General features: G+C 41.2%; 1 protein-coding gene across 2 annotated transcripts in view; it reads left to right on the forward strand.

Moving 5' to 3' along the window:
• The first annotated feature begins 12,244 nt into the window (after positions 1-12,244).
• The window catches only part of Vps54 (VPS54 subunit of GARP complex), a 73,404-nt gene continuing 67,436 nt past the window's right edge, over positions 12,245-18,212 (forward strand). For both annotated transcript variants that reach the window (XM_048435503.3, XM_048435504.3), the window contains exon 1: positions 12,245-12,378. The gene's annotated coding sequence lies outside the window, so the exon portion shown is untranslated. The remainder of the gene's footprint in view (positions 12,379-18,212) is intronic.

Here is an 18,212-nt window from a genome sequence, read left to right on the forward strand (position 1 = left end):
AGGTTAATTTTGTTTCTGGTCACTTTGCAGAAGGTGTTTATTGTCTCAGCTTTCTGGGGGAGTCTTTGAAGGTCTTTCAAGCACAAGCTTGTGTTGTCTGATAATATTTGCGTCTCTTTTTATTTTATCCCCTAGTCTTATCGCCACAGATAAGACCCAAGTCTGACGTTTCCTTCGTTACTTTTCTATTGTGATAAAATGCCATGACCAAAGCAACTTATTAGAAGAAGCATTTAATTGGGCTTATGGCTCCAGAGGCCTAGAGCCCATGATGATGGAGGGGAAGTACAACAGCAAGGAGCAACTGAGAGCTCCATCTCAAACCTCAAGAAGGAGGCAGAGAGAGCACACCAGGAATGGCTGGAGGCTTTAGAGCCTCAGGCCAGCCCCAGTGACACATCTCCTCCTACAGAGACACACCACTAGCCCTTCCCAAACAACCATCAACTGGGAAACCAAACGTTTGAATTTATATGAGCCTATAGCAGCATAATAGTTGTATTTTTAAAAAAACATAGGGTTGGATAAGAATAGAGAGAGCAGACACCAAGGTCTCTCTCCAGGTTTCAGAAGGAATGTTTTCAGTTTTCCCCCATTTCAAGTAACGTCGGCTATAGATTTGTCATAGATACCCTTTATTATGTTGGGGTGTGTTCCTTTTATTACTAGTTTCTCTAAGGTTTTCATTGTGAGTGGATGTTGAACTTTGTCAGAAGGTCTTTTCTGTATCAATAGAAATCATGTGATTTTTGTCTTTAAACCTATTTATGTACCATATCACACTTATGGATTTATATGCATTAAAGCGACTTTGCATCTCCGTAATGAAACCAAATTTTCATGGTATACGGTTTTCTTAATGTATTCTTAAACTTGAGCCAAAACATGTACTGAGAATGTTTACGCCTATGCTCATCTTTCTTACCTGCTTTTGGTGTCTGGGAAGTGGTGGTTTTGGAGAATGAATTTGATAGTGTTCCTTTCTTTCTGCTTTAGGAATAGTTTGAGGAACATTGACATTAGCGATTTAAAGACTCCGTAGACTTAGTCAGTAAATCCATCTGGTGTTGAACTCTTCTTTGCTGTGAGATGTTTTATTAAGTGCTTCCATCTCATTGATTGGTATGGATCCATTAAAGCTGCTTATAGCTTCAAGATTTGATTTCAGTAGATCAGGTTTGTTTAGGGGTTATAGTGGTATAATATTTGTGTTTTAGTAAATAAAACTTGCCTGAAGATCAGAGGGCAAAGCAGCCATACAGGCCAGCAAGTGATGGTATACACCTTTAATCCCAGGACTCAGGAGACAGAGGCAGAAGGATCTCTTTGAGTTCAAGGCCATCCTGGGCTACACGAGATTGAATCTGTCTAAAAGAGAAACAGCTCACACAAAGGTGATCCCAGCACTAGGGATCACAGGCCCTTATTCCCATCACTAGGGAGGTGGAGACAGGAGTGATATGGCTGAGTGGAGAGAGGAATATAAAGGGGAAGAGACAAGAATTCAGTGGAGGTGGAGACAGAATCTCACCCTATCAGTCTGAAGATTTGGTAGAGGTAAAAGGTCTCTCTAGGGAAAAAGGCTGCTGTGCTTTTCTAATCTTCAGGATGAACCCCAAGATCTGTCTCTGGATTTTTATTATTTTATTTTATTATTCATGCTACAAGGAATGCATTCATCTTCTAAATTTTTCAGGCTTTTGGAATATAAGTTTTCAGATTATTCCCCAGTGGTTCTCTGTATCCTATTGGAATCGGTAATAACTCTTTTGAGCTTCTAATTTTACTAATATGTGTTTTCTCCTTCATTCTTTCGGTGAGGTTGGCCAGGGGCTTGCCAGTCTTGTTTATGTGTTCTTTTCTGAGGACCAGCTCTCTATCGATTCTATGTATTGCTTTGATTCACTCCCACCTTGCTCTTTATCATGTCTTACCTCTGATTGTTCCTGTTTTTGTAAGACTTTAAGGTGCATTCTTACATTATTTATGTGTGGTCTCTTTCTTTCTTTCTTTCTTTCTTTCTTTCTTTCTTTCTTTCTTTCTTTCTTTCTTTCTTTTTTTCGGTGGATAACCTTGAACTTCTGATCCTCCTGGTTCCATAGCTCAAGTTTTTGGATTACAGGCATGTCTAACCGTGTCTGATTTATGTAGTCTAAGAGCTTTACCTCACAAATGCTAGCCAAGGACTCCAACAGAGATACATCCCTACTCCCATGTCTGATATTCTAGTGCAAGCACTCATAGAAATAAACTTTATCCTTAGAGCTGCACTAGCTATGTCCCAAAGGTTTTGGTATGTTTTACTTTCATTCTTATTTGATTCTAGAAAAATTTTAATTTCTTCATCATTTAGTTAACAATTCACTGATCACTCAAAAATGTGTTGCTTAATCTCCATGTATATGTGTAGTTTGGGTAGTTTTTCTTGCAGTCTATTTCTGATTTTATACATTATGATTTTATATATATATATATATATAATTTGATTATTTTATAAGCCTTGATTTGTGGTCTAGACTATGGTCTACTCTAAAGAAGTTCCCATGAGCTGTGGAGAATGAGTATTCTGTACCTGTTGGGTGGAATATTTTGTATATATGTTCATTCATTTGATTTATGGTGCAGTTCAACTCTGAGGTTTCTTTTGGACCATCTAAACCATCTAGAAGTGAAATCATCCACTATATTATCTTTTATGTGTATTACCGTTTATTTTAATGATATTGAAAATCCTAATGTTTGGTGCAAATTATCTCTATAATTGCTATATACTGTTGATAAATCTTTCTTTTTAAAAATATATAGTGTTCTTTAACTCTGACAAATAATTTTGGTTTGAAGTCTACATTATCAGATGTCAAAATAGCTTCGTCAGTTTGTTATCAGTTTTCAATCACTTCATAAATTATTTTCTTGCCTTTGATTCTCAGTTCATAGGTGTTTTTACCAGAAAGTATGTTTCTTGGAGAGAGAAGAAGGTTGGGTTTAATTTTTTAATATAATCAGACAATCTATATCTCTTTGTGTGTGAGTTGGGGCCATTTACATTTAAAGCTATTGAAGAGAGATGTTCCTAATTCTCACAGTTTTGTTTCCCTGGTGGGTTGGATTGTTGTTTGTTTATTCTTTCTCCAGTATTAGTATAGGGGATTTTCTGGTTTACTATATTGGACATAATAGATTTCTTCCTGGCTCTCCTTAGTGCAACCATCTTAAGAAATGTATTCTTACTCATGCTTGAAGCTGTCTTCTTCTGTACATAGTATTCCCTCATGAATCTTCTACACTGCTGACTGTAGTCATGAACTGCCTTGGTTGATGATTTTCAAAAATATCCTTTGGTTTTAAAAGATAACTTTGCTGAGTGCAGCATAACACTCTTTGTTTAGCAGCTCTTTGTCTTCAGAGCTTGAAATATTTCATTCCTTGGCTTTGAGGATTGCCGACAAGAGGTCTGATGTCATTTTAATGTTTTTGCCTTTGTGAGTTTGCATTTTTATATATTTATTAAACTTTAACAATTGCATTTGTGAGTGTGTGTGTGTGTGTGTGTGTGGTTTTGTACATGCCACAGCATACATGTGACAATCAAAGTACAGCTTGTGGATTTTGTTCCCTCTTCCACTATGGGTTCCTGGAGATGGGACCCAGGTTGTCAGGTGTGGTGGCAGTTACCTTTAGTCACTGAGCTGTATCGTCGCCCCTTATAGTTTTAAACACAGCTTCTTTGCCTTGTAATTTTGGTGTCTTGGCTAGAATGTGTCATGGGGCATTTCTTCTGCAGTCATATCTATTTGGAGTTCTAACTGCATCTTGTATTTCTTTCTCTAGATTTGAGAATTTCTTAACTACGATTTCACTGGTGTTGGTCTTGGTTTGTATTTCTATCCTGTGGTTTCTTAGATTTAGACTCTTGACCATGTAGCATCATTCTTGGCTATTATGGCCATGCTTGTTTATTTATTTTTCCTTGTCGATACTTGAATATAGTTCTTTGTCAACCCTGTCCTCCATTCCTAAAAGTCTTTATTAGATTCATTGAGTTTTTCATTTATATTTCTTTTTAAAATATTTATTTATTGATTATGTATACAATATTCTATCTGTGTGTATGTCTGCAGGCCAGAAGAGGGCACTAGACCTCATTACAGATGGTTGTAAGCCACCATGTGGTTGCTGGAAATTGAACTCAGGACCTTTGGAAGAGCAGGTGATGCTCTTAACCACTGAGCCATCTCTCCAGCCCTTTCATTTATATTTCTTACTTGCTTTGCTTTTATATTTTTATTATTTACAAATTTTATAAGGATCTATTTGTTTTATTTTATGCATAACAGTGTTTGCCTGGTTTTCTGTGCACTATGTGTGTGCAGTACCCACAGAGGTCAGAAGAGGGCAGTGGATCCCCTGGAACTTGAGTTACAGATGATTGTGCGTGCTGGGAATTGAACTTGAATCCTCTGGAAGAGCAGCCAGTGCTCTTAACTGTCGAGTCATCTCTCCAGCTTCTGTTTCTTGTAGTTTTAATGTCATTTTCCTTGCTGAATTTGTCTCTCATGCTGCTGACTTCCTCAGCCATGATGTTAATTTTCTCATCCATCTTCAGTCTTTTCCCTCAGCGCTGCTGACTCTGATGTGGGTCTGGATTGAACTCAGCTATTGCCTGTGTCCTCTTTTATGTCCATAATCCTTTTTTTTTTTTTTTTAAAAAAAAGGAATTGGAATTCTTGTGTAGATTTCCTTTCCATACAACTCTATTTTTCCGGTTTCTCTGTGGTTAGTAGTTGAAGAGTCAGAATCATTTAGAGGGTTGTGTTGGCTGGCTTGCTTTTTTTCAATGCTTGTTTCATTCCTGTGTTGTGGTTTGTTACATTGGTTGGTCTGGACACCTCTTCCAGATTTTTTTTTTCCGGGGGGGAGGAATGGGGTTCAGGAGTATTCTCTCTGAGTAGCCTGCTCTTGAATACTCAGTCTCTAGGCCCACTCAGTGAGGAGGAAACCCAACTGCTTTGGAAAGGTGTTTCTGTGGTACCTGTGTCTCCTCCCTGACCAGGGAGCGCAAGCAGGGGTGTGCTGACTTTCCTCCCTTCCTTCCCTCCTTTCCTCCCTCCCTCCCTCCCTCTCCTCTCCCTTTACCTCCTCTGGAAACCTTGACTCTGAGCTGAGGTGTCTCAGGTAGGATTTGCTGGTGTTGTGTGGCACGAGGCACGTGCAGGGCCAATCACTCGTGCTTTGCCCTCGGAAGCCAAGCTGTCGTGACGTTAAAAGTACAACACGGCAAACACTGCCAGAGCAACTCAGATTTATTGCGTGTTTGATTTTGAGTTAATCTTTAGTCGTTGTGTGTTTAGGAACCTTTTACTATTGTCAAGCTTTTCACGGTCCCCACCATCAGTTAACAGTTCCACACAGGACCGCAACCCAGAGATTAAGAAGCTGTGTGTGGCCCAGCTGAAGTGGGTCCATCAACCTCTCAGACCTGTGACATTAGCCATTACAGGCTGTACACGGATTCAGGTAATTTCCCTGTTTCCTGCTTCCGGATGCTGACACTTTTCAGCAATTCTTTCTTGACGGTGAAGGACATTTGTGACTGACTTCTGGAGCACAAATTATGCAAAGATGAAAAGATATCACAGTCTAGCTAGCAGATATTCACTCGGGGATGGTGGAGGCACTCCAAACTGGCTTGCGGAATTAATCAGCTGCATTAGGGAAATCCCCTCGGTCAGGACCCGCAGATCCTCTAGAAATTGAGGGCAGCCTTCAGCCAGCAAGAAGCTAGGGCTCTCAGTTCTGTAAGCACAAGATGAGTTCTGCCCAAACCCAGTTAACTTAGGAGTCAAGCTTTCCAGTGAACTCTCTGCCCCACCGGTGCCCTGACTATAGCTTAGTGAGCCATTAAGGAGACAGGCCTCCAACACTCGGCAGTCAGGGCAGAAGGACTGTGAGGTTGTGAGCCCAGGGGAGAGAGGAGGTGGGGAAGGGAAAGGGAGCTACAGAAGCCACAACACAATAAACGTGTGCTTCCAAGGGCTGAGCAGGTTAGTGGTAATTTCTACACAACAGAAAGCTAATAGGCCACACTGTCCTGATTGATTTTTACCTACGCTTGAAGTACAATGAATTCTCCCAAAATGATAGCTGATGATGGTAATCAAAATAGAAATGTGGACTCCCAGAGGTAAAGAGAACAGGAATTTAACAGAGTTAAATAACTGTTCACGAAAATCAAGCAGCTGATGGGGGAACAGACTGTATTGAGATTGTGGTTCTTGAGTACAGTTCTCAAGGCATACTGCAAGATTCAATCTCCAGCACTGAGGTGAAGTTGGACATTGGACATGAAGACTTACCAAAGCACAGTTTCAGATTAGAATCTTACTGTCCGTAGTTTGGGTTTTCATTGCTGTGAAGATACCCGTGACCACAGCAACTCTTATAAAGAAAATATTTCATTGGAGTATCTCGCTTACAGTTTCAGAGGTTCAGTCCATTACCGTTATGACGGGGATCAGGGTGCTGCAAAGACAGACGTGGCGCTGGAACTAAGAGAGTCGTACATGCTGTGGAACAATCCTTCTGTACACTGTGAGGATGGGTTGCTCTCATTGTTAATAAAAAGATGATTGACTGATGACTAGGCAGGATTTTCGGGGCAGAGGGAGTGCTGGGAAGAAGAGGGGCGGAGTCTCAGGGAGTCAGGAGGAGACGCCATGAGATGCAGAGCAAGCAGGATGGGAAGTATGCATATGTGGTAAATGAACCTGCAGCAGCACATAGATGAATAAGAATGGATTAATTTAAGTTATAAGAGCTAGCTTAAAAATGAACCTACGTTATCAGCAGAGCATTTAAAATTAATATTAAGTCTCTGTATGGTTATTTGGGAAGCGGATGGTGGGACAGAGCTGATCAGCAGTCTAGATGGAAAACTGGACCTACACCTCCATCTTACAGGCAACAGGAAATTGACAGACTGTCACACTGAGGGAATCTTGAACAAAAAGACCTCAAAGCCCACCCCACAGTGACAGACTTCCTCTAACAAGGCCATACCTCCACATAGTACCACTCCCTTTGGGGACCATTTTCTTTCAAACCACCACACTGTCCTAAAATATATACATATATATATATTTAGTTTTCTATTTTATATTATATATTGTACATATTTAGTTTGTATTTTAGTACACAAATATAAAATAGTATTTTGTATACAAGGCTAGCTTCAAACTCACAGATCCACCTGTCTCTGCCTCCTGAGTTCTGGGATTAAAGGCATGTGCCACCACCGCTGGACATTACCTAGAAATTTTAAAACACTAGGAGTTCACAATAGTTTAAGCGGAATGGCTAAAACAATTTGGGCCGCTATATCTAAAACCCAGATGCTGGGTAAAATAACCACCAGAACAGTTTCAGTTCAAGAGCCTGTGGGCTCACAACGGTGCTCACAACGGTGATTTACACGCACTCAAGCCACGAGTCCACATATTGGGCTGTGAAGCATCTGAGAGAGCGTGGGTAACCTTCCATATGATAGACTCAAGGTACCTTTGTGATAAGAACATGGGCTGATATCCCTCTCGTATTAAATTGTAAAATGCTTTTTTTTTTCTATTTGCACCCTGTCCTGGTGCCTGCTGTCCTTCTGTGCATATATGACACATGGATGTGTGGTTTCTGTCAAGTGAACCCTTAAAAATGGTAGCCTTAGGATTCCCAGAATGGGCACAAAAGCTGAGCAGTGTGGCTCATAGCTCACAGGGAGGGAAATCCCCTGAGGAAGCAGAACTAGCTGATTGAAGACCCATGGGTTCAACCGAGAAATCTTTCCTTCTCTGTAAGTAAGGTGGACAACCATCTAGGAAGACACTGGGCAACTACAAGCTTCTATATATATACACACATGTGTACACACACACATACACACACACATATACGTCTGTGTATGTACACAGGTACATACACACAGCACATCTCCCCCCTCAACTGCTGAGTATTGAGATCCCAGGTATGCACCATCATGCCCAGCTTTATCTTTTTCCCCCTCCAGAGTGTGTTTTCTCAAAACTGAACTTTTCACATTAGCTTACAGTGTAATGGGTTTCATTACGGCATTTTTGTACAGACGTGTCACATCTAGGTCTCATTTGCTCTTCCACTGCCTTCCCTGATGCTCACTGACCCCCACTTTGGTTCCCCACTCCCCCCAGTAGTGCTCTTTCGGCTTCCATACACATAATATCCCACTACTCCCCCCACACTGTTAGGATTTCTTTCTCTTCTCTCTCATGCTCACTAACACGCACACATACATACTCACACACCCGTATATAATTTTAAATTTAGGTTTCACTTATGAGAGAAACATATAGTATTTATTTTTCTGAGCCTGGCTTTATTTTGCTTAACACAACAATTTCCCAGAAACTGCCATGGTATTTTTCCATATAGCTGAATAAATTTCCATTATGTATATGCATCGTATTTCCTTTATTCATCTGTTGATGATCATGTAAACTGGCTCCATTCCAAGTTATTGTGAGTAGTGCAGGGTGGATGTGCAAATATTTTTGTGGTATGTTGACTGAAGAATCCTTTGGGTAAATACCCAGGAGTTGTATATCTGATACCCAGCCTCATCTTTAATGATTCTTCTTTCTTCTCGCTCTCTCTTTTTCTTCCTTCCTTCCTTCCTTCCTTCCTTCCTTCCTTCCTTTCTTTCTTTCTTTCTTTCTTTCTTTCTTTCTTTCTTTCTTTCTTCTTTTTGAGACAAGATCTCACTGAGCAGCTGAGGCTAGTCTTGAATTTTCAGAGACTTTCCTGTCTCAGGCTCCAAGTGCTGGGATTACAGGCATGATTCACTGTGTGTATTTGTGTGTGCATATACCTAATGAGGTCAGAAGAGAGTATCAAATTCCCGGATGTGGGATTTTCAGGCAGTTTGAACTATCCTACCTAAGTACTAGGAGCTGAACTAACTTCCTTTGCAAGAATCTTAAACACCATTAGCCATTTCTCCAGCCTCCCTGACCTTTTTTTTTTTTAAATTTATTTATTTAATTTAAAGATTTGTCTAGCTGGGAACATCGACCATGCCTTTAGTCTCAGCATTTGGGAGGGAGAGACAAGAGGATGCCTGGGAGTTCCAGGCCAGTCTGGTCTACATAGCAAGTTCTAGATCAGCCAGGAGTACATAGTGATACCTTGTCTGAAACAAGGTTTCTGTTCCTTTTTCTCATTAACAAACAGCAAAAATGCCAAATAGACTTTTAGTAATATTGTAGCTAAGCAGGGCAGCATCTTCCACCAGATTCTTAATTTTAACTTTTGAAAATGAGCATCAATAGTGTATCTACACATACTTGTAGTTTAGCATTTCTTCCGATGCTAAAATGATTCAAGAGATAACAATCAAACCTATTATTTTGAACTTTCCTGTTAAACAAACCTACTTGCCCAGTTTGCTTTCATTTTGCAAAGATGATCATCAGCATCTTTTCTGCTGATAAATGGTCATTTCTGTATAGAGTTCAGCTTTACTAATTGTTCTGTGACAAAATAAAAAAAAAAAGAAAAGAAAAGAAACGTTTTGTTAGCTCTGGAAAAGAACCAAACACAATACTCATGGAGTAATTTTTTCTTAGGGCAAGTTATCAGCAGCAGGGGGCAAACCAGTTTGTCTTGTTCCAGGGTTGGGGAAACACCCAAGGCTCTCATCAACCAATCCAAGTGCAAACCGAAATCACTTGGGATTTTGTTGTTTTTAAAGAGGGTGTGATTAAATCACTCTAAGTATCTATTTCTTCAACTATTTTTTTAAAAGCTGAGAATATTGAAACCTACTCTTAGAAATTTTGAAACATTGCTAACTATGGCTACTCTGCTGTGCAACGAACCACTACATTTTATTCCTTTTAACCTACAGTTAAAGGACCACTTTCTTGCTGTGACTTCTTCCCCCACAACCCCCGGTAATCATCATGCCCTGCTTCTATGTAAACTCCTCTAGCTTTATAAGAGATCGAGGATTTAAGAGGACTTTTTTTTCTCGACACAAACTACAGTCCTCTGGGAAGAAAGAAGCTTACCTGAGAGATTGCCTTCAACAGATTGCCTGAAGGCAAGTCATTGGGACATTTTCTCCAATGATGATTGATGTGGGAGGGCTCAGCCCACAATGGGTGGTGCACGTGGTCCTGGGTGGTATAAAAAAGCAAGAGGAACAAACCAGGGGGAATAAGCCATTCAGCAACATTCTTCACCTCTGCTTCCCTTTTTGACTGATTATGACCTGAGCTTTGAAAGATGAAACAAACCCTTTCCTAAGATACTTTTGGTCAGGGTGTTTATCACGAGAAGCAGACTAGAACCCATGTTTACTATACACTGGGTGTTTTCTCACCCTCTTTATTATGACATTGTAGATACTTTTCTCCTTTTTCTTTCTTTTTCTTTTTGAGATAGAGTCTCACGTTGCCCAGACATGATTTGAGCTCCCTGTGTGGGCTGAGGATGGCCTCGAACTCCTGACAATCCTGTCTCTACTCCAAAAGGCTGGGTTACAGGAGGGCTCCACCGGGCCTGGCTCCATTATAGAGAGCTGAATTAAAAAAAAAAAAATACAACGCAGGAATTTTCTTTTCACTATTTTTGTTTGTGTTTCCCTTCCCGTGTCCTCTCTGTTCTTCAATTACACCCTTTCGGTGAGTAAACTGTCTTATAGAGCTATTAGCAGTTTTCAGAGGGACTTACTGACATTTCTATCAGTTTCTTTTTCCAGTCACCTACCTAGGTACATTTTCACTTTTGCTTTGTAAAATAGACTATGGAAAAGTGTGAAATTTATTTGTAGGCAAAAATAGTTTCAAAAAGGAATGAGATCTTCATAAAATTAAGACAAACCCTCAAGTGAGTAAAGCTTTTCTTTCTTTTTTCCATACTGTGATCTCTCTGAGTCACAAGTGCCTGACTCAACCAAAGGTGACTGAAGATATATATATATATAAGTCAATATATATCAATAAATATATCAATTTATATATCAATATTTATAGATATGTTTATATGTAATATATTTATATAACACATAAATATCATAAATAAAATAATATATAAATATATAAAATGTTATATATTTATATATTATGTTTATTTAATATTAATATATTTACATATGATATATAAATATAATGTATTTCCCTATTATGCAGACTATATTTTTACTAGTTTAAGATAGAAATCCTCTCTAAACTCAGCATGAGTTGAAGTGGTGTTAGGCATCACAAATGGATTTTAATACTCAGCACACACCCTAAGTTCTTCAGCCTTTTAAAGACCAGGCACAGCCAATTTAAGCGCCTAAATGTGACAGGGATTGCAAGGTCTGGAACTGGGGTGGGAGGGAAGCCTCAAAAGGCCTCAAGTATTGGAGGTCAGTGAGTTATTTGGAGTTGACCTTTAACCTTTGAAAGGCATTAATTTTGGAAACTGAACCATGTTTGTTTTCTACGAGGGGCTGCGGAGTAGGGAGAGGCCAGAGCTTGTGCTCTAATAGGTGTGGGTGGCTGGAAGTCAGTTGGTCCGGGCGGGCGAGGGGTGAGGGGTCCGCTCCCGCCCGCCCGGGGGGTGAGGGGTCCGCTCCCGCCCGCCTGCCGGGGAAGGCGGAAGGCAACGCTCGGCTTCTCCGGTCAGCCCGGGCCGGGGGAGCAGCGTGAGGGGCAGCGCGGTTCGGAGAGGACGACCAGACGAGGCGCGGGGTTGTCCCGGTTCAGGGAACGCCGGCTCCACGGCGGCCACGCCAGGCCCTCTCGGAGCCGCGCGCCGAGCCGCCTCCCCCTCCCCGGTCCGGCCGCGGCCCTCCCGCCCCGGCGGAGCCGCGGTGGATTGTGGGCTGGGGGCTGCGGCGGCCTGGTGGCGGCCTGCTGCGCGCTCTCCGAGGACCCAGCCGCGCCGGGCCGGTGGCGTGAGGCGGGCGGCGGCGGCGCGGGGAGCTGAGGCGCCGGGGGCGGTGGTCGCGGCGCGGCGGCGGCGGCGGCTCCCCTGGAGGCCGGGGATGTGGGAGAGGCGGCGGCGGCAGCAGCGGCGGAGGCGGCGCTGCGGACCCGGGGGAAACTGCTGGCTGACAGGACACCCGGGCGAGACGTGAGGGGCCCGCCGCGGCCGCTCTGCCCCCGAGCGGCGCTGGGCTCGAGAGGGCGGCCCTGTGCTCCCGGGCCCGCTGGCCAGCAGGCGCGGGGCGGAGGCGGGAACCGGGCTCGGGCCCGGCGCGCAGGGCGGCGGCGGCCGCGGAGCAGCAGTCTCAGCGCGACGTGGAGGGATGGAGGCGGCGGTGCACTAGGCCTCATCTGGGGCTGCCGCCCGGGACCGCAGGTAGGTGCGGGATGCGGGCTCCGCCGCCACCCTCTCCGGACCCAGGGCTGGGAGGGCCGAGCTCCCCCACCCCTTCCGTGCCCTCGGGGTCCGGGGGCGAGCGAGTTTGGGCGCCCGTCACCGCGCCGAGACTCCCGTTCCCCCCCGCCGCCAGCACTTCCTTCTCGGCGCTCCCCGGGATCTGGGCCGGCAGCTGTACCCCGCTGCTGCAGGTGCCGCTCTCGCCCTCGCCCCTCGCCCGGATCCCGGATCCCGGATCGGGAACTCGCACCGCTCCTCCGAGTTCAAACTTTCCCTCTCCTTCCAGCCGGGCCCTCAGCCCCCTTTGGAGCCTCGAATAAAAACAAAACCCTCTGGAGAACACTAACCCTCAGAACTAGGTGTTTAGCAGTTTGACACTGTAGTTTAAATAGTTTAATTCTTTATTTAATTTTTTTTTTAATTCCAGTTTTGCTTCCTACTGTCTGCATGGATACAAAGGCGGGCCCTCCCTGTCCTTCGTGGGTTGTTTGGGAACTTTTGCCTGACCATAATAATTAGCCATTGGGCTTGTCCATGTATCACCTATACTTAGGATGATATTTTTAGAATTTTGACTTATCGGAATTGTGTAGTGTTTTTTTTAAAAATTCCTCTTTTAAACCAGCTTTAGTTTTTGGTCTCTACAGAGATTTTCTTTTACTTTCGAAGAATTAAATTGGAGTGTTTCTGTTTTCTAATTGGGCCCATTTCTGGTTTCTTAAAGTCAGGCCAGTCGTAACAATAAATGTTCACTGGGCAGGTGATATCACGATTATTTGTAGTGTATGGAAACATAAGTGATAACTTAAGCTGTGGATTTTGATGGCCATTCAGTTTTCTAAGTGGGGAGCTCTAATTGGAAAGGTACCTTGATTTCCTGGTAGAATGGAACAGATGGGGTGATGTGTTACAGTGAGTTGGGTTTCCTAGAAGTGGCTATTGATGCTTTACACTGATCGTCATTAAGTACAATTGATCAACGTGTACCTGATAGTTGTGGCTTAGGCAGCAGAGGCTTACAATTTTATTGTGAATTGGCTAGTTTTAAACTGTGTTCTGGCAATCTGAGAGCTTTTAAAGTAACAGTCTGCTCACAGTAAAACTGTAAACACTGCCCGTGGTTTCTTGTTGATACCCGTATAATTTGTTCTTGTGGTATTGTTACTACAGGATTTGGCTTTCTAAAATGGTTTTCATTGTTTTCAAATTTATAACTGGCAAAATTATCTATAGCTTACTAGGAAAAGAGGATTAAATTTGCATATACTTATGTTTTAGAAAAGTTAAATTTTATTTATGAAGAAGAATTTTTATTAAATCAGCTCTTATATAACCCATGAGAGGACAATTTGCAGAACCTATTCTTAATCATACTGCTTTTTCTGTCAGTACAGTTGGCTATAACTTTTTTTTCTATTCTTTTTAAAAAAAGCTTTATGGAGTTAACCTACTGTTCCATTTATCCATTTTAATCCAATGGTATTTTGGTTTTACTTATTTCTTAAAGTGTGCTGAAGCTGTAATCCAGGGCCTTGTGAATGACAGGAAAGGAGCTCCACCACAGCTACTTTCCATATAGTGTTGAGTATATTTACTGTGTGACCACCACCATTCTGTGAGTTTTGAACACCATCTCCTTAACCCTTTCATACCTATTAACAGTTACTTCTCATTTTCCCACAAACCCCCACCTGCTTCCAGGCAGTCACTAATCTATTTTTTATCACAACATTTACTTAATGTGCAACTTTCACATAAATGATGTGAAATCATAGCTTTTTAAAAAAATTATTTTAAAATCAATTTACATTTAATTCTTTTTTAAATTTGGGTCAGGTAGTAAGCAACTGATCTCCAGAATAAAAAAAAAATATTGTAAACAAATGATAGACCATTTGGTTGTGTACATGTGAGATTTGGAGAAAGAAGAGAAAAAGTATGAATGGCTTTGGTGACTTGGTGAGCTAGGGGCCAGTGAGAAGTTGGAAAGATTTTTGCTACTGAATACTGGAGTACACGTTGGAGAAGACCTTGAAGGTCACTGTTGGCTTACTTCCGGCTTGCCTCAAAAGCAGAGACCAGAGGAAGAAATCTGAAGGGAAGAAACTTGAGTCTCTGGGAGACTTGGCTGGGAACTATGATGTGCTTCTATAAAGTGATGAAATGGGCTGGGGTGAGCTGGGTACTGGACTTGCTTAGATTCTTGACCTCATGTTATCAGAACTGGTCAAGAACTGGACATTCCTCCAACCTTAGGAACAAGTGCTGACTGGGCTTATCTATATAGACATTGTAAAAACTTTGAGGATGCTTTAAAGCTCATCAAATCCATTGTCGTGAAAAGTTATTTTAAAATCAATTCGCATTTACATTTACAGGTTTCTTTTTTTGTTTTGTTTTTTTTTGTTTTTAAATTTGGATCAGGGAGCAAGCAACTGGTTCCCAGAATAAGAAGATTATTGCAAACAACTGATAGATTGTTTGGTTGTGTCGGTATAAGATTTGGAGAAAAAAGAAAAAAAGTATGCATGGCTTTGGTGACCTTAAGAGTTAATTTGGTGAGCTGGGGGTCAGTGAGAAGTTGGATCAGCGCTTACATTGATGATGTTTTTAAAGATCCAACGTTTAAAAACAGTTTCAAACATTGTAATTAGCAAGGCTGTTTGGAGGCTTACTAACATCTAAAGCAGTAGCTCTCCAAGCATGGTTCTGTTCTGCACAGAACTTTTGGAGATGATTTTGATCATCACAATAGCAGCTAGTGAAGGATGTTAATAATTAATAAGTGTTATATAATGCATAGGACACTCCTTTATCCTGTCCCCTGCCTCCCCCCAGAAAAGACTAGTGAATCAGAGTATCAATAGTATTGTTTAAACCTATGATCTGCATGTTTCTGGTAAGGACTTGATCTATTGCTATGTAGTCTCATTGGATATTGTTTAGTGGGTTAGGGAAGTGCCTAAATCACCTAACAACTCTCTTTAGCCTGGTCGCAGTTGAGGGCAAAGCAAAAGGAAAGAATTTGATATAATGTAGATATTTTTGAGTCTGTTTAATTTTCAAATCTGGGAAAAAAATTTCCTTTTGGGGGCTGGAGAGATGACTTAGTTTTTTAATAAGCTAAATTGGTGATAAAAGATATAAGTTTATCTTTGTTATTTACTAGCCATAAGACTTTAGAGAGATTATTAAATGTTTGAGTTTCAGTTTTCTCATCTTGAAAATGGTGTGATTGATAATTTGCTGTATTACACAATTATTGTCAATGTAAGTGGGCTTATGTGTAGTAAGATGCTATGTCTGGAGAGCCAAATAGTTAAGTTGGGAGAGCATTAGCTTGAAGATGCTTTGTTAGTTCTAACATACTCTGAAAGAGTTGTTTCAGAAGAACAAATTAGAAAGGGGTATATGGAATTTATCAAACCCAATATAGAGGTAGCAAGGTAGAGAATTGTAGGCAGACTTTTTTGTCCCACCAGCCAGTTCTAAATAACCACACGGAGACTTCTTGTTAATTATAAGAGCTTGGCCAATAGTTTAGACTTGTTTTTAGCTAGCTCCTACAACTTAAATTAACCCATTTCCGTTCATCTCTGTGCTGCCCTGAGGCTTGTTAACCTCATCTATACTGTCCATCTTTCTCGCTCTGTGTCTCATGGTGTCTCCTCCGACTCCACCCTTCTCCCCAGCATTCTCTCTATCATGAAAATCCTGCCTAGCCATTGGCCAATCAGCTTTTTATTAACAGTGAGAGCAATGTATCTTCACAGTGCACAAGATTATTCCACAGCAGCAAACAGTGATTGACAGCTCCTAGGGAGAAGAGAAATACTAATGTGTCTCTGTCCCTGCTTGCCTGTCTTCTCCCTCCCTCAAAAGAACTGCTTAATACGTCAGCATAACTGAAGTTCCTTACTCTAGAGACCAACTTCAGTGGCATCTAATGTTAGCTTATTGCAAGATTTCTATGTGTGTGTATGTGGTTTTTTTTTTCCTGGTCTTTTTCTCTAATATCCCCTGTGCTGTAGTCATTGGTCTTTCTAAAAGGTAAATCTGATCATTTTATTTGTCTCTTAAATTATTTCTAACTTTCTTTTATAGTTAAGATGAAGTTCACATTTCTTATTTATAGCCTCAAAGACACTCTACAATCCCCGCACTCCCAAGTATGTAATTTTCCAGGACATTTTTAATTACTTGTGGTACCTGGCAATAGACTCTTTTTCTTCCAAATTTTTTGCACATCGTGTTTGCCATTTTAGAACCGCTCCATGTCACTCCCTTCTCCTCCTTGGTCTGACTCCGTTCTTATCCTTCAGTTCTTTGTAAGCTGGCATTGACTTTACTTTTTTACAAAGTTTTTATGTGTATGGGTGTTTTGTACCATGCGTGTGCCTGTACCCTTAGAGACCAGAAGAAGGCTTTGGATATGGGACTAGAGTTACAGATAGTTGTGAGCTGCCAAGTGGCTGCTGAGAACTGAAGAGCAGCCAGTGCACTTTGCCACTGAGCCATCTCTCCAGCTCCCTGGCTTTTACTTTTTATTATTTTAAGACATAGCCATGTGTGCTGATCCATGCCCATGCTCCAGGTATTAGGGAGACTGAGGCAGGCAGATTCTAAGTTCTAGGTCAGCTTATGTTAAAAATGTTCATGGCTAACTTGGACTACTTAGTGAGACTGTCTCAGAAAGCCTCCTTTCCCTGCCCCCAGGGAAGACATAAATGATGGTAAGAGTAAATTTATTTTTTAACTGAGACCACTGTGTGGCATAGAAACAAGCATGGAATTTAGATTAGAAAATATGAGTTCAAATCCTATAGTCATAATTACTTACCTAAATATTTTTGAAACCAAGTTACTTCTGAGCCTATTGCTTTTACCATATAATGAAAATCATAAATTCATTTATGAGATTGTTTTGAAGATCAGCAAAATAATCTGAATGGAGGCAACCAATTATGAGCTATATAATGGTTAGTAAAATACTGATGATGATGTAATATTTTTACTGTTTTTATATCGCTTCTTTCATGACATCTTTGTTTTGTTCATTAATAATGCATACCTCACTTTCTTTTGGGTGCGAGACTTCAGAAAACCCTTAGAACTCGTGGAAGTGAAGCAATCTAGTTTTTGTCTAAGCTGATCTCTTTCCTAACTTCCCAAGATAAAACATTGACATAGGAGTAGGATGTGAAGCAACTCCCTCTTCTAGGTCACTCTGCTGGGTCATGGCCTAGTTCTGTCTTGATCTCAAGTTGGGACATAAGCCTAACGTACCTCATAATCCCAGGTTATTGGTGTTCTCCAGGACTCTCCCTCTTCTTTTTATGGGCATGCAATGAGAACCTTTTTTTCTGTGATGTGGCTGCTTTTTGTGATGTGTCTCCATAGCCCCTCTCACTCCCAGTCTCAAGATTAGAACTAAACAAGGAAATGGAAGTCCATGTTGTTAAAGTGTAAATGTTTGAATGGGGAAGTATGAATGTTAATCTTTTTGTTATTTAAAACTAAAATGTATATAATACTAGCAATAGTAGTTGCAATTATTTTTTTCTTCCATGTTCCAATATTGTGTCATGAGCTCACAAAAGATCCTAAACCTTACAACACTCCTATGTGTTATTTCTTTTTATAAATGAGGACACTGAAATGTCTGGCAGTCAGAAAGCTATCAAATGTCACACAACTAGTAAATGACAAGTGTCTAAGTCTGTGTGGCCAGTCTTCTCAAGCAGTGTATTATGTTTCAGGAAAGAGAGAAAACTGGAATCGAGTTTTAGAAAATCAAGTACTATTATGTAAAT

The sequence above is a fragment of the Myodes glareolus genome, chromosome 8 (genome assembly GCF_982192425.1).
Source record: "Myodes glareolus chromosome 8, mMyoGla1.1, whole genome shotgun sequence".
Taxonomy (NCBI): domain Eukaryota; kingdom Metazoa; phylum Chordata; class Mammalia; order Rodentia; family Cricetidae; genus Myodes; species Myodes glareolus.